Source organism: Idiotropiscis lumnitzeri, chromosome 7 (genome assembly GCF_059441095.1).
Source record: "Idiotropiscis lumnitzeri isolate Australia: NSW breed Sydney's pygmy pipehorse chromosome 7, RoL_Ilum_1.0, whole genome shotgun sequence".
NCBI lineage: Eukaryota > Metazoa > Chordata > Actinopteri > Syngnathiformes > Syngnathidae > Idiotropiscis > Idiotropiscis lumnitzeri.
The window spans coordinates 23,396,020-23,411,549 of NC_142397.1; the positions used below are offsets into that span (position 1 = coordinate 23,396,020).

Below are 15,530 nucleotides of genomic sequence, written 5' to 3' on the forward strand. Positions count from 1 at the left end.
TTGGGCGCCAATCCATTTTTTTATGTTGAAGGGACTGAATTCATATGAGTACAATTGTGGAAATGCACTGTGCTAAAGAAAACTGAAATAAACATTTGAATTGATTTTTATTTTCATTAAACCAAATTGCAAAACGTTTTGTTTTGCTTCTCTAGTATGCGTAATATAAGCTGCACATTCAAAATGTGTTATCTGTCTAAAAATATATATTTTTAGACAGATTAGGAGGAACATATTGTAACGTCCAATTAAATTCTCCCTCACCCCTCGTGTTCCACGAGGTGGGTGATGCATTATTAAACTTCAGAAATAATATAGCTCAGCAAAACACAACCGTTACCACATCAACAAGCATAACCCATATTGTTACCATAGTTTTCATTTATTTTTTTAGCACTGTAGTTTGGTATATTGTAACGATCAAAGTAAGTTTTGTTTTATTGTTGGATGTTGCAAATGATGGCTTGTGGGAAATGGGTAGTGTTCTGTTACTTAGAGTAGTGAGATTATTGCTCTTGCTGTTTCTATGTCAATCACGCGTATACAAAAACTGTATTACTTTTTTTTAATTAATGTGAGTTTGATGACTAATGTCACCATAATCAACAGTGGACACTATAATACGTGAGCGTACCACAACAGACAAACATCGCCTGTGATGTTCCATCAGACGCACACGGTAACCCGTGCGTGTTTACTACAAGCTTTCAGACATGTCAGTCCTTGTCGTAATTTATGTCGGGCATCAGCCGAAACATATTTCCTTTTTAAGGTGCTCATTTATCACCGCCGTGCTGCTCTGAAAAGGAGGTTTATGTCGTTTTAAGTCATTTTGTGTATGTAGTTTGTTTCTAGCACAGACATGAGAGAGCGGCTATGGTTAACATGGGGTTAAATAAATCGGTTTTCGGTGAATGTTTCAACCTCCTCTTTGGACTTCATCAAGACCTCTTGGATGGCACTTGGAAACTCAGCATCCTTCTGCCAATATACTCACTATCTCTTCTCTGGACATGTCCAAACCATTTCAGTCTGGCCTCTCTGACTTTATCTCCAAAGCCTCTAACATGTGCTGTCCCTCTGATGTACTCATTCCTCATCCTATCCATTTTGGTCACTCCCAAAGAAAACCTCAGCATCTTCATCTCTGCCAGGTCCAGCTCTGCCTCCTGTCTTTTCTTCAGTGGCACTGTCCCAGACCAGACAACATCGCTGGTCTCGCCACAGTTCTATAAATCTTTCCTTTCATTTTAACTGAAACTCTTCTATCGCACATCACACCTGATACTTTTCTCCACCCGTTTTCAGCCAGCCTGCACACGGTTCTTCACTTCTTTTCCACACTCTCCATTGTTCTGGACTGTAGACCCTAGATACTTCAACTCCCTCACTTTCTTCGTCTCTTCTCCCTGTAAGCTCACTCTTCCTCTTGGGTCTCTCTCATTTACACACAGATACTCCATCTTGCTACGGCTAATCTTTATTTCCCTCCTTTCCAGTGCAAACCTCCATGGCTCCAGCTTCTCCTCCACCTGTTCCCTGCTCTCACTACATATCACAATGTCATCTGCAAACATCATGGTCCATGGAGATTCCTGTCTAACCTCGTCTGTCATCCTGTCCATTACCATCGCGAACAAGAAGGGCCTCAAAGCTGATCCCTGATGTAGTCCCACCTCCACTCCTCCGTCACACCGACAGCACACCTCACCTGACACCAGCACACCATTTCCTGCACCACTTGAACATGCTTCTCTGCTACTCCAGACTTCCTCATACAGAACCACAGTTCCTCTCTGGGCACTCTGTCATAGGTTTTCTCCAGATCTACAAAGACACAATGCAGCTCCTTTTGTCCTTCTCTGTAGTTCTCTATCAGCATCCCCAAAGCAAATATTGCATCTGTTGTACTCTTTTTTGGAATAAAGCCATACAGCTGCTCGCAGATGTTCACCTCTGCCCTCAGTCTAGATTCCACCACTCTTTCCCACAGCTTCATTGGGTGGCTCATCCGCTTTATTCCTCAGTAGTTGCCACAGCTCTGCACATCTGCCTTGATCTTGAAAATGGGCACCAGCACACTTCTCCTCCATTCTAAGATCCTGTTTAACAACCCAGTCAGAAATTCTACTGCTATCGCTCCCAGACACTTCCATACCTCCACGGGTATATCATCAGGGCCGAGTGCCTTTCCGCTCTTCATCCTCTTCAATGTTTTTCTCACTTCAGCCTTACTGATCTTTGCGACTTCCTGGTCCACAGCAGTCGCCTCTTCTTCTCTTTGTTCTCTCTCATCTTCCTCATTCATCAACTCTTCAAAGTACTCTTTCCATCTTCCAATCACACTACTGGCATCAGTCAACACACTTCCATCCCGATCCTTTATTCCCCTAACCTGCTGCTCGTCCTTTCCATCTCTCTCTGCCTTGCCAACCTGTATAGATCGGTCTCTCCCTCCTTACTGTCCAACCTCGCATACAAGTCATCGTAAGCCCCTTGTTTGGCCTTTGCCACTTCCACTTTCACCTTCCGCTGCATGTCCCTTTATTCCTGTCTACTTTCTTCAGTCCTCTCACTGTCCCACTTCTTCTTAGCTGCCCTCTTTCTCTGCATCAATTTCTACAACTCCTCATTCCACCACAAAGTCTCCTTATCTCCTTTCCTTCCAGAAGACACACCAATGACTTTCCTACCTGTCTCCCTGATCATATTTGCTGTAGTTTTCCAGTCATTTGGGAGCGCCTCCTGACAATCAAGAGCCCGTCTCAACTCCTTCCAGAAGGTCATACAAAATTCTTCCCCTTTCAACTTTCACCATTTTGTCCCCTGCTCTGCCTTTGCCCTCTTTGTCGTTTGCACCACCAGGTCATCCTACACACGACCATCCTATGCTGTCTGGCTAGACACTCACCTACCACTACTTTGCAGTACCTGACCTCCTTCAGATTACACCGTCTATACAAGATGTAGTCTACCTGTGTACTCCTACCTCCACTCTTGTAGGTCACCCTATGTTCCTGCCTCTTTTGGAAAAAGTATTCACAACTGCCATTTCCATCCTTTTTGCAAAGTCAACCACCATCTATCCTTCTGCGTTTCCTGCCCCAACATCACCATCACCTAATTCCCAAGCAGGGGAAGAGGGGGCAGAAAAGAGAAGAAGCGGCAGTAAACAGGCCAACAAATAATTAAATTAGATGCTAAAGTATATAAATAAATTGATCAAATGTTGCGCTGCAGGAGGACGACATCACTGGAACAGGTGCATGCCCAGTTGGTCAATGACTTAAACTTCCTAGGGGGTCACCGTCACCTCATCCCCCAGCCGGGGGAAAAGGGGTCAGAAAAGAGAAAAAAAGCGGCAGTCAACAGGCCAACAAATCAACTAAATGCACAAGAGTATGAATGTGTCTTTAATAGTGTTTTGAACATTTCTACTGAGGTGGCGCCTCTAATACCTGAGGGTAGTGCATTCCAGAGCATTGGTGCCAGAATACAGAACACTCTAGAACCTGCGGACTACTTATTGGCTCTCTGGATCACTAAAAGACCAGCATTTTGTGAGCGAAGGTTTCGGGATGGAACATATGGTACCACGAGGTCAACAAGATAGGAAGATGCTAAGCCGTGCAATATTTTATCGGTAAGTAGCAGAACTTTGAAATCACATCTCAAGTGGACAGGAATCCAATGCAAATTGGCAAGTATCGGGGTAATATGATCAAACCTTCTTGTCCTAGTCAAGAGTCTAGTTGCTGCATTTTGAACTAACTGCAGATTTTTAATACTAGACATGGGGAGACCCGAAAGCAAAACGTTACAATAGTCGAAGCGAGACGTAACAAACGCATGGATTAAGATTTCTGCGTCACAAGTTGATAGAATTGGGCGAATTTTAGCAATGTTACGCAGATGAAAAACGCAGTTCTAGTAATATTTTTAATGTGCATTTGAAACGACATAGTTGTGTCAAATATAACACCGAGATTTTTTGTTGAATCCTTTTGGGCAATATTACATTTTTCGATACTCAGAGTTGTGTCTTTGAAAAGGTACCGATTACGCGCTGATCCAATGATCAGCATCTCGGTTTTATCTGAGTTAAGGCGCAAAAAATTGAAAGACATCCATTGTTTAATTTCGGCAAGGCATGCCTCTAATTTATAGCAATCACGCGGATTCGTTATATCCAACGGCATGTATAATTGCGTATCATCAGCATAACAATGAAAACTAATGCTATATTTCCGTATAATATCACCAAGCGGTAGCATGTAGATGCTAAACAATAGAGGTCCAAGTACCGATCCCTGCGGAACTCCACATGTGATCTTACAAAGATCAGAACTCGCATTGCCATGAATTACACGGTGCGTCCTCTCCGACAGATACAAATTAAACCAAGAAAGCGCTGAACCTGAAATGCCAACACACGTTTCAAGGCGTTTTAATATGTTATGATCAACGGTGTCAAAAGCGGCACTAAGATCGAGTAAGAGTAATATTGATGAGGTGTCGGCGTCCATAGCTATGAGAAGATCATTAGTAACTTTAGCAAGGGCCATCTCAGTAGAGTGGTTGGCTCTAAAACCTGATTGGAAAGGTTCAAATTGATTATTAGCAGTCATATATTCATTAAGTTGTTGCGCTATGACTTTTACAAGAATTTTTGCAAAAAACAGGAGATTTGAAACTGGCCTATAGTTGTTGAGACTCTGTGGGTCGAGGTTTGGTTGCTTAAGTGGCGGTCGGATAACGGCGGTCCTAAAAGCTGCTGGTACTATACCCTTGGTAAGTGATAGCTTAATTATATTTAAAACAGACAATCCTAGGGTTGTAAACAGTTCTTTAGTTTGCCAGGAAGCGGATCGAGCACACAAGTTGTCGGTTTTGCCGCACTAACCAATTTTGTTAGGCTTTCAAGAGATACTTTGTTAAATTGAGATAAGGTTATCGGACAGTTATCAGCCCTAATGTCCCTATAACACAATTTATCGCGGAATTCAACGGAATTTGAAGAACAGTGTCTTTAATCTCATCACGAATACACTCAATCTTCTGAGTAAAGAATTGCATGAAATCGTGAGCTGAAAAGGAAGAGCTATCCGAGGTTGATTGCTGTTGCGTTAGCATTGCGACGGTATCAAATAAATATTTAGGGATGTTTTTATGTAAGACAATTAATAAAAACATAAAGATGTCCTTTATTAGTCCCACAATGGGGAAATTTGAGGTGTTACAGCAGAAAAGATATAGATCACACAGAGTCGGCGGCGTAATGTAGCCGTTAATGTATAACATTAGCAGCAGACATTCATAAAAAGCATGCAAATATACACAGTATAAACGTATCTAAGTGTAAGGAAACACTCCTAATGCCTGTCCATTATACAGAGGGGGATACGCTCTAATGATAAAAACTACTGAATGATTGAAAATACTGCAATCATAAAAATATTGCAATGATAAAAGTACTGTAATGGTAAGAGTACTGAAATGATGGAAAAGTACTGCATGATAGAAAATACTGCAATGATAAAAGTACTGTAATGGTAAAAAGTACTGCAATGATAAAATACACTGCAATGGTAAAAGTACTGTAATAGTAAAAGTACTGCAACGATAGAAAAATACTGCAATGATAAAAGTACTGCAATGATAAAAGTACTGTAATAGTGAACGTCCTGCAATGGTAGAAATGCTGCAGTGATAGAAGTACTGTTATAAGAATACTGTAATGGTAAACAAAATACATCATTGGTCAATATTTAAGTACACCATTGGCTGAAAGTACAGTAGTAGTATATATTGCATCCTAGGACTGCACAATTGCACTAATGACCTCCCGTTTGTAGGCCTGACCCAATTTTCTTGTTAAAAAGTCTGACAGCAGTCGGCAGGAAGGAGCGGCGAAATCTCTCTTTGGTACAACGAGGGTGTAACAGTCTATCACTGAAGGAGCTGTGGAGTGTTCTCAGAATGTCATTGAGTGGGTGGGCTGGGTTGTCCAGCATTGATAACAGTTTTGCCGTCATCCTCCTGCCCCCCACTGAGTCCACAGAGTCCAGGGAGCAGCCCAGGACAGAGCTGGCCCTCCTCACTAGTTTGTCCAGTCTCTTTTTGTCCCGGCCCGAGATGCCTCCTGCCCAGGAGACCACTCCATAGAAGATGACTGATGAAACCACCGAGTCATAGAGGTTCCTGAGGAGTGTTCCCCGAACGCCAAAGGACCTCAGCCTCCTGTGTAGGAAGAGTCTGCTCTGACCCTTCCCTCCAGTTTATTGTTCAGATGAACACCCAGGTACTTGTAAGTTGAGACCCTCTCAACGTCTGTTCCCTGGATATTCACTGGTGCAGGTGGAGAGTGCCGACGCATGCGGAAATCCACCACCAGCTCTTTGATTTGGAGGCGGTTCTGCTGACACCAGTCCACGAACCCCTGCGTAACCCCTCTGTACTCCCGATCGTCTCCGTCAGTGATGAGGCCGACAATCACAGAGTCATCAGAGTAGTAGTCCGAGGTGTAGAGGGTGAACAGGAAGGGAGCCAGAACAGTTCCCTGCGGCGCGCCCGTGCTGCAGAGGAGCACGTCAGAGACACAGTCCTGTGTCTTCACGTACTGATCCATGTGATGAGGTGGTGGGCCACTCCCGCCTGCTCCAGCTTGTCTCCCAATAAGGCGGGCTGGATGGTGTTGAAAGCACTTGAGAGATCAAAGAACATGATCCTCACTGTGCCCCCCGCCTTCTCCATGTGGGAGAGTGAAGTGTGGAGCAGGTAGATGATGGCATCATCCACACTGATGCCAGGCTGGTATGCGAACTGGAGTGGGTCCATTGAGGAGCTGACCAGGGGGCGCAGATGGACGAGGACCAGTCTCTCCAGGGTCTTCATCAGATGAGACGTCAGCGCCACTGGTCTGAAGTTGTTGAGCTCCTTCGGATGGGGTGTCTTTGGAACCGGAACCAGGCAGGATGTTTTCCACAGCTGGGGGACTCTGCCCAGCTTCAGGCTCAGGTTGAACATGTGCTGGACGATTCCACACAGCTGGTCTCCGCAGGATTTGAGGAGCTGGGAGCTAATCCCATCTGGGCCTGCTGCCTTCCTTGCCTTCATCTTCCTCAGCTGATTCTTCACCTGAGATGTTGTGAGGAACAAGGCTGAGCAGGAGGAAGTGGTGGTTGATCTGATGAGGCTGGTAACTGGAGCCTGTGGAGAGAGAGAGGGGGAGAGAGGGTCTCGTTCGCAGTGGCAGGAGGGTTTGGTGGGGGCTGCAGCAGGGGAGCCTGAGCGGGGTCAGGCATTTGATCAAACCTATTGAAAATTAGGTTAAACTCATTTGCCCACTGAAGCCCCCCCCCTTCTGGGTCTTACATGGTTGTCCGTGGCCTGAGATGGTCTTCAGGCCCCTCCAGACATCCCTGGCATTGTTCCGCTGCAGTTGTTCCTCCATCCGCATCCTGTAGGACTTTTTCCCCTCTCGGATCCTCCTTCTCAGCTGACGCTGCACTCTCTTCAGCTCGTCCTTGTCGCCTGACACAAAAGCCCTCTTTTTCTCCTTCAGGAGAGCTTTAATGTCCGGTGTGATCCAGGGTTTGTTGTTGGAGAAACACCTTACAGTCCTGGTGGAAATGGTGTTCTCCATGCAGAATTTAATATAGTCTGTAATTGTGTCTGTTAGACCATTAATGTCCTCACCGTGAGCTTCGCTGAATACCTCCCACACAGTTTTGTTGAAACAGTCCTTTCAGGCCTCCTCGGCTTCCCGGACCATCACTGAACTGTGCGTGTCACAGCTGGCTGCCTGCGGACCAGAGGTTTGTACACAGGCAGGAGAGCAACCAAGTTGTGGTCAGCTTTGCCCAGCGGGGGGAGGGGCAGTGATGTGTACGCCTCCTTGGTATTGGCATAGAAAAGGTCCAATATTTTATTGTCTCTGGTGTGGCAGGTTACATATTGTGTGAATGAAGGCAGAGAGGAGGAAGGAGAAGCATGATTGAAGTCACCAGAGATAAGGAGCAGGGCATTTGGGTGCTGTGTTTGTAGCCTGCTCACAGCTGCAGTCAGTACGTCACAGGCTGTCTCACTGTTTGCAGAGGGTGGCACGTACGCCGCCACCGCGATCACATGACTGAACTCTCGCGGTAAATAGAACGGACGCATGCTAACAGCTATCAGCTCAATGTCCCGACTGCAAAGTTGATCCTTAACAGTTATGTGCCCAGGGTTACACCATCTATCATTAACAAACACAGCCAGCCCTCCCCCTTTCCTCTTACCGCTCTCCAGTGTCCTGTCCGCGCGTAGTATTTGGAAGCCAATTCCACGACGGCGTCCGGCGTTAGCTCTGTTAGCCACGACTCCGTGAACACCAGCAAGCTAGCCTCCCGGACAATCCTCTCGTGCCGAGTTAGCGCTGTTAGCTCGTCCATTTTATTGGGGAGGGATCTAACATTCCCCATAATAACGGACGGGAGGACGGGGTTGTATCGTCTCCTCCTTGCCTGGCGTTTAGCCCCCGCACGACAACCCCGTCTCTTCCTCCTCAGCTCACGGGGGATATCGGGTCTCGCTCCGGGAGCCGACGCGGGGTTAGCACGGAGTGCTAACAGCTGATCTCTTGAGTACACGATCGATCCGTAGCTCCGAGTTTCGTCTCCGGACACGATCGCGCAAAAAACAGCCCCCAACAGCAGTAAAACCACCGCAAGTTGCATGTTCATTGCTGAGATGAGGTAAAAATAAAATAAAACAGGGTAAAGGGAAAAAACACACGAAAAAGGCTCAATAGTGAGCCACGCTGCTGTAAACCGGCATCCACTCGCGCGGCGCCAGAACCGGAAGTACTCTAATGAGTAATAATTAGTTAGAGCCCTTCCTTGTATATTAGTAAACTATCGCACCATGCCTGACGGAAGACCTCAAGTTTGGTCGCACGCCATTTGCGCTCTAGGTTCCTACAAGATCGTTTCAGTATGCATGTTTCCTCTGTAAACCACGGAGTAAGCCTCTTTGGACGAGTTTTAGTTTTTAAAGGTGCGACGACAGTCCTAGTGTCATTGGAGTCGACGTGTATCACTATATCTGAATAGCTAGCGTTGTTTGCACTGCGCTGGTGTCTAGGTCTCTTGCGTGCTAGCTCCATAAGATAGCTTCAATGTCGGGTGCTCTGGCCCCAGGAATACACATTACTGTGGCTGGATTTTCAAGCTTAATGTTGCGGGTAATGGAGTCACCTATCACTAAAGTGCAGGAGCCAGGAGACCGAGGTGGAATGGAACTGCTATGTGTCTTAACAGGCTCACCGCGATTAGCAAGCCGTTTACGGCCAATGCTAACCGGACTAGCAGGTTGGCTACAACCCGTGCTAACAGTCGTGTCCGCCACATTTACGCTTACCACATTACTCTGCTCTAGCTGGCGGACACGTGCCTCTAGCAGGGAGAGTCTTTCCATGAGAATGGTGCAAGTGTTGCATGTGGTGGTGCACAAAACCATAGTTGCATTTACTCGGCCGGCGGCGGACGAACAGATGTCGCGCCGAAAGTGGCATCACGGGTCACATCCACATGCACGCCCAAGGCAGGTTATCCGCGCTGAGAGGAATGACAGACCACGGCCATCGGGGTCCTTCAGTGGCCTGCGCGCCCACTGATAATGTTGCGCTTTACACGGGCCAACTCATCTGCCGTGTAACATTTATTTTTTTAATCAGCAGGACCATTTACCTGTCAGGGCACAATCGTGTTATTCGGACAGCGTTCTCGTCACGCAGCTTCTCCAGTGTGGATGATGCAATCATCTACCTGCTCCACACTTCACTCTCCCACATGGAGAAGGCGGGGAGCACTGTGAGGATCATGTTCTTTGATTTCTCCAGTGCTTTCAACAACATCTAGCCCAACCTATTGGGAGACAAGCTGTAGCAGGTGGGAATGGCCCACCATCTCATCACATGGATCCACGACTACCTCACAAACCGGCCACAGTACGTGAGAACACAGGACTGTGTGTCTGACGTGCTCCTCTGCAGCACAGGAGCGCCACAGGGAACTGTTTTGGCTCCCTTCCTGTTCACCCTCTACACCTCGGACTACAAATACAATTCCTCCACCGGTCACCTGCAGAAGTTCTCTGATGACTCTGTGATTGTCGGCCTCATCACTGACGGAGACGATCGGGAGCACAGAGGGGTTACGCAGGGTTTTGTGGACTGGTGTCAGTAAAACTGACTCCAAATCAACGCTGGGAAATCCAAAGAGTTGGTGGTGGATTTCTGCAAGCGTCGGCACTCTCCTCCTGCACCAGGGAACAGATGTTGAGAGGGTCTCAACTTACAAGGACCTGGGTGTTCATCTGAACAAAAAACTGGACTGGAGCGACAACACAGACGCTCTCTATAGGAAGGGTCAGAGCAGACTCTTCCTACTCAGGAGGCTGAGGTCCTTTGGCCTTCGTGGGTTACTCATCAGGAAGGTCTATGACTCGGTGGTTTCACCGGTCATTTTCTATGGAGTGGTCTCCCGGGCAGGAGGCATTTCGGGCTAGGACAAAAAGAGACTGGACAAACTAGTGAGGAGGGCCAGATCTGTACTGGGCTGTTCCCTGGACTCTGTGGACTCAGTGGGGGGCAGGAGGATGTCAGCAAAACTGTCATCAATGCTGGACAACCCAGCGAACCCACTCAACGACACTCTTAGAACACTCCACAACTCCTTCAGTGATAGACTGTTACACCCTCAGTGTACAAAAGAGAGATTTCGCCGCTCCTTCCTGCCAGCTGCTGTCAGACATTTTAACAGGAACATTAGGTCAGGCCTACAAACGGACGGCCATTAGTGCAATTGTGCAGTCCTAGGATGCAATACACACTACTACTGTGCTTTATCCAATGCTGTACTTAAATAGTGACCAATGCGGTATTTTGTTTACCATTACAGTATTCTTATCATTACAGTACTTTTATCATTGCAGTATCTTTTTATCATTGCAGTACTATTACCACTACAGTACTTTTACCATTGCAGTATTTTCTATCATTGCAGTACTTCTACTATTACAATACTTTTATCATTGCAGTATTTTCTATTATTGCAGTATGTTTTTTTATCATTGCAGTACTTTTACCATTACAGTACTCTTGTCATTGCAGTATTTTTGATCATTGCAGTACTTTTACTCTTACAGTACTTTTATCATTGCAGTATTTTCTATCACTGCAGTACAGTGAACCCCCGGTTATCGTGGTTAATGGGGACCGAGACCACCCGCGCAAACTGAAAATCCGCGAAGTAGCGTCGCACCTTCAAAAAAAAAACAAAAAAAAAAAAACACCGCGTATATATATACTTCGCACCTATATATATATATATATATATATATATATATATATATATATATATATATATAGGTGCAAAGTAGCGGCACACCTTCAAAAATGCTTAAAAAAAAAAATATATATATATATATATATTTATATATATATATATATACTGGTAGAGAGAGAGAGTGAAATTCATGTTATAACAAAAAAACAAATTATTATTAAAACTTATTATTTTTTTATTCCCCAGCCATTATTTTTGTATTTATTCAATTACTTCTTTTTGTATTTATTTAATTACTTCGACTTTTACCTGCTGGAACGCCGTCCGGTGTGCCCTGTGAATGTTATGATCCTCCAGCAGAACTGGAGGATTGAACAGGACTCTCCAAACGCAGACCCGGGAAAAAAGGTGGTGATACAAAGATATTTATTATCACAATATAGTCAGTATAATCAGCGCGTCTCGCAGCAGCTGACGGCATGGCGCGAGACGATCGCTGGAGGAACGCCCACACAGCTGAAAAAACAAAAACACACGCGGCATGACAGGCACGGATTATGACAGTGAAATGAAAGGTGGCATTCTTCATTTATTTATTGATTCATTTATTCATTCATAACTGACAGCCTCGCGCTCCGCCGGTGCCCGGGCGGAAGTTGTTTCTCTTCGGCTTGACAGCCACACACGCCGGCCGGTCTCCTTCGGAGCTCACGCACGGTCCCGAACGAAGCAAAATGTCGCCGCGCGAGTGCCTGGGCGGAAGTTGTTTCTCTTCGGCTTGACAGCCACACACGCCGGCCGGTCTCCTTCGGAGCTCACGCACGGTCCCGAACGAAGCAAAATGTCGCCGCGCGAGTGCCCGGGCGGAAGTTGTTTATCTTCGGCTTGACAGCCACACACGCCGGCCGGTCTCCTTCGGAGCTCACGCACGGTCCCGAACGAAGCAAAATGTCGCCGCGCGAGTGCCCGGGCGGAAGTTGTTTATCTTTGGCTTGACAACCACACACGCCGGCCGGTCTCCTTCGGAGCTCACGCACGGTCCCGAACGAAGCAAAATGTCGCCGCGCGAGTGCCCGGGCGGAAGTTGTTTATCTTCGGCTTGACAGCCACACACGCCGGCCGGTCTCCTTCGGAGCTCACGCACGGTCCCGAACGAAGCAAAATGTCGCCGCGCGAGTGCCCGGGCGGAAGTTGTTTATCTTCGGCTTGACAGCCACACACGCCGGCCGGTCTCCTTCGGAGCTCACGCACGGTCCCGAACGAAGCAAAATGTCGCCGCGCGAGTGCCCGGGCGGAAGTTGTTTATCTTCGGCTTGACAGCCACACACGCCGGCCGGTCTCCTTCGGAGCTCACGCACGGTCCCGAACGAAGCAAAATGTCGCCGCGCGAGTGCCCGGGCGGAAGTTGTTTCTCTTCGGCTTAACTGCCACGCACGCCGGCCGCAGCTCGGGTACGTTCCGGAACGCGCAAAACGTCGCCCCCGATCGTGTCCGGGGGAACCTGCTCTTCTTCGTCCACTCTCCTCTTCGGCGCACGCCGGCCGTCTAACCGCTTCATCGCCCTTGTGCCGCTCGGCGAAACTACAATGCCCCCGAATATTTTTTAGACCCGCGAAGCACTGAACCCGCGAAAGGTGAACCGCGAAGTAGCGGGGGTTCACTGTATTTTTTTTTACCATCGCAGCGTTTTTATTTATTTCCCCTCTGTACCATGAAGAGACATTAGGAGTGTTTCCTTACACTTGTATACGTTGTGGGATGTGTATATAAACATGGGGATTTGTGTATATACGTATATACTGTGTATATTTGCATGCTTTTTATGAATGTCTGCAGCTAATGTTATACATTAACGACTACATTACGCCGCCGCCTCTGTGTGATCTATATCTTTGCTGCTGTAACACTGCAAATTTCCCCATTGTGGGACTATTAAAGGACATCTTTATCTTTATTTTTATACTTGGTCTCCTGAATACATAGTATGTCCATTTTCCTCCTCTGCGTCATGTCAACCAGCTCTCTACCTTTCGCTGTCATAGTTCCCACATTCAAAGTCCCTACTCTCATTCCTAGACTCTTTGTGTTCCTCTTCTCTTTCTTCCTTCAAACACATCTTCCTCCTCTCCTTCTTCGACCAACACCAGTCCAATTTCCACCAGCGCTCTGTAGGTCAGCAGCACCGGTGGCGATCCGGTATGGAAGTCATATATTTGATTCAAATGTTTGATTTGGCCAAGTTTTACGTCGGATTCCCTTCCTGACACAACCCTCTGTATTTATCCGGTTTGGGACCGGCATAAAAAGACACTGGCTTGCGCCCCCTTACCTGCTATATTTTATATATCTATATATATATGTATATATATATATATATAACATGGTTTTGTTCTGAGAAGATATGCTAAAGCTGTACACCTAATATAGTACAGTATTTGAATTTGGCTTGGCAAGATATGCAAAAAATTTTTGAGGTAACTAAAACTACAAATAAAATATATCTGCGTGTGTGTCTGTGGGGGAGGGGGGGCGCATATGTGTGTGTTTGCTTGTGAGTACGTGCCTGTGTATACTTAATATAACATGTTTGTTTTTTGTTTTACTTTTAACAGTCAAGTTCAGCAAGTCCAAATTTAGAGCTGGGTATGTTCAGTGGCCACATCTAGCTCCAGCATACCAGGAAGCAAGCAGAAAGGATTACTGTGACCTGTATTTCTTCTTTATCTTTCGACTCAACATGAGACTGTCACTGTTCTGCTGTTCTTCTGGTATCTATTGTAAATGTGTTTTAATTTGTGATATAATTACCCGCTATTACAGCAGTTGTAAAATACGCTATATATATAAAGTTGTATTGTATTGTATTAAGAATGGTAAGGGTGTATAAGGGATAAAAGTGCAAACATTAATTGGATCTGATTCCCTGTAAAAAGTTTCAAGCCAATTAATTATCAAAATAATGACAATCCCTGTACGCTGCCATATGAGACATTTTGGAATACTTCACGTCCCTTTGATGTATGATGTGCTGTACACTATACTTTTCATTGCTGACACTCTTCCTGCTCTTTTATTAAATTTCTCTATGGCACTGTCAAGTATTTATTCTAATTTAAACATCACTTCTAACTGTCAGGTCTCATGTTCTTCCTTGGAGAAATTAAAATAAGAGATTTACAGTGCAATGGCTGACAACCCAATGCTACTTCTATCACAACTCTACGTCCTAAAACCATAACCGATTGTCACCAAAATGTATGTGCGCTAGTGTAGGCATGTGATAATTATAGTCTGAATATCCATGCATGTAACTCGAAAAGCATGTAAAAAGGAGCATTATCCAAGGTTCCACTGTACTTTTGGACTTGTTTCTACGCTTACTTGCAATGCTTTTAATAATCAATTATTTCATTCATGTGTGCTCTTTCAAGAATGTTTAGAGCTTGGCAATGTTACGACGTAGCATAATATAATATTGCTGCCCATCCATAAATTCTAAGCCGTGAAAATCTGATATATTATTAGAAAAAGGAGCTGTGACTACAAGATTTTGGAAAGTATGCAAGTTTGCGTCACTATTATTTCGTTATGTTCATTTGTCACCATTGCTGAAGGCATGTAATGGAAACAATCTCAAATTCGTACCATCACTTCCAAGTTCCTGCATTACCCAATGGTTACAACCTTGTTACTTGCAGTGACACTTTTCTGTTCCCTCTGTCCTGCAGTTTCAAATGCCCACGTCATCTGTGGCTACTTTTGTACCTGCCCGTTGCTGCTTCAATGATTCAGCTGCCCAACCTGCAGTTACAAGGCCATTGCTGTCTCAGTAGCGGAGGTTACAGCAACCCCGTCGGGCAATGTATCTTTGATTTTTACCCATTTTGCAGCATCTCAAATAAGATTCTTTGATTTATTGATATTGGTTGTCATGTTATGACTTGTGCGGCACGGTGGCCGACTGGTTAGCACAATGGCCTCACAGTGAGAGACAGCATCGGGCGTGGGTTTGATCCCAGTTCCGGCCATCCTGTGTGGAGTTTGCATGTTCTCCCCGTGCTTGCGTCGGTTTCCTCCGGGTACTCTGGTTTCCTCCCACATTCCAAAAACATGCATGGCAGGCCTAGTGAGGAGAACCGGTACAGAAGATGGATGGATGGATGTTATAACACTCAATACTTTTGTCTCTATACGACTGTTAAA

At 45.8% G+C, this 15,530-nt stretch overlaps 1 protein-coding gene and 1 pseudogene across 9 annotated transcripts in view; one reads left to right on the forward strand and one right to left on the reverse strand.

Moving 5' to 3' along the window:
* bcas3 (BCAS3 microtubule associated cell migration factor) overlaps positions 1-15,530 on the forward strand; it is a 474,526-nt gene that overhangs the window by 415,004 nt on the left and 43,992 nt on the right. The gene's annotated exons all lie outside the window — the stretch shown is intronic.
* Positions 2,024-2,885, reverse strand: LOC148334298 (uncharacterized; annotated as a pseudogene).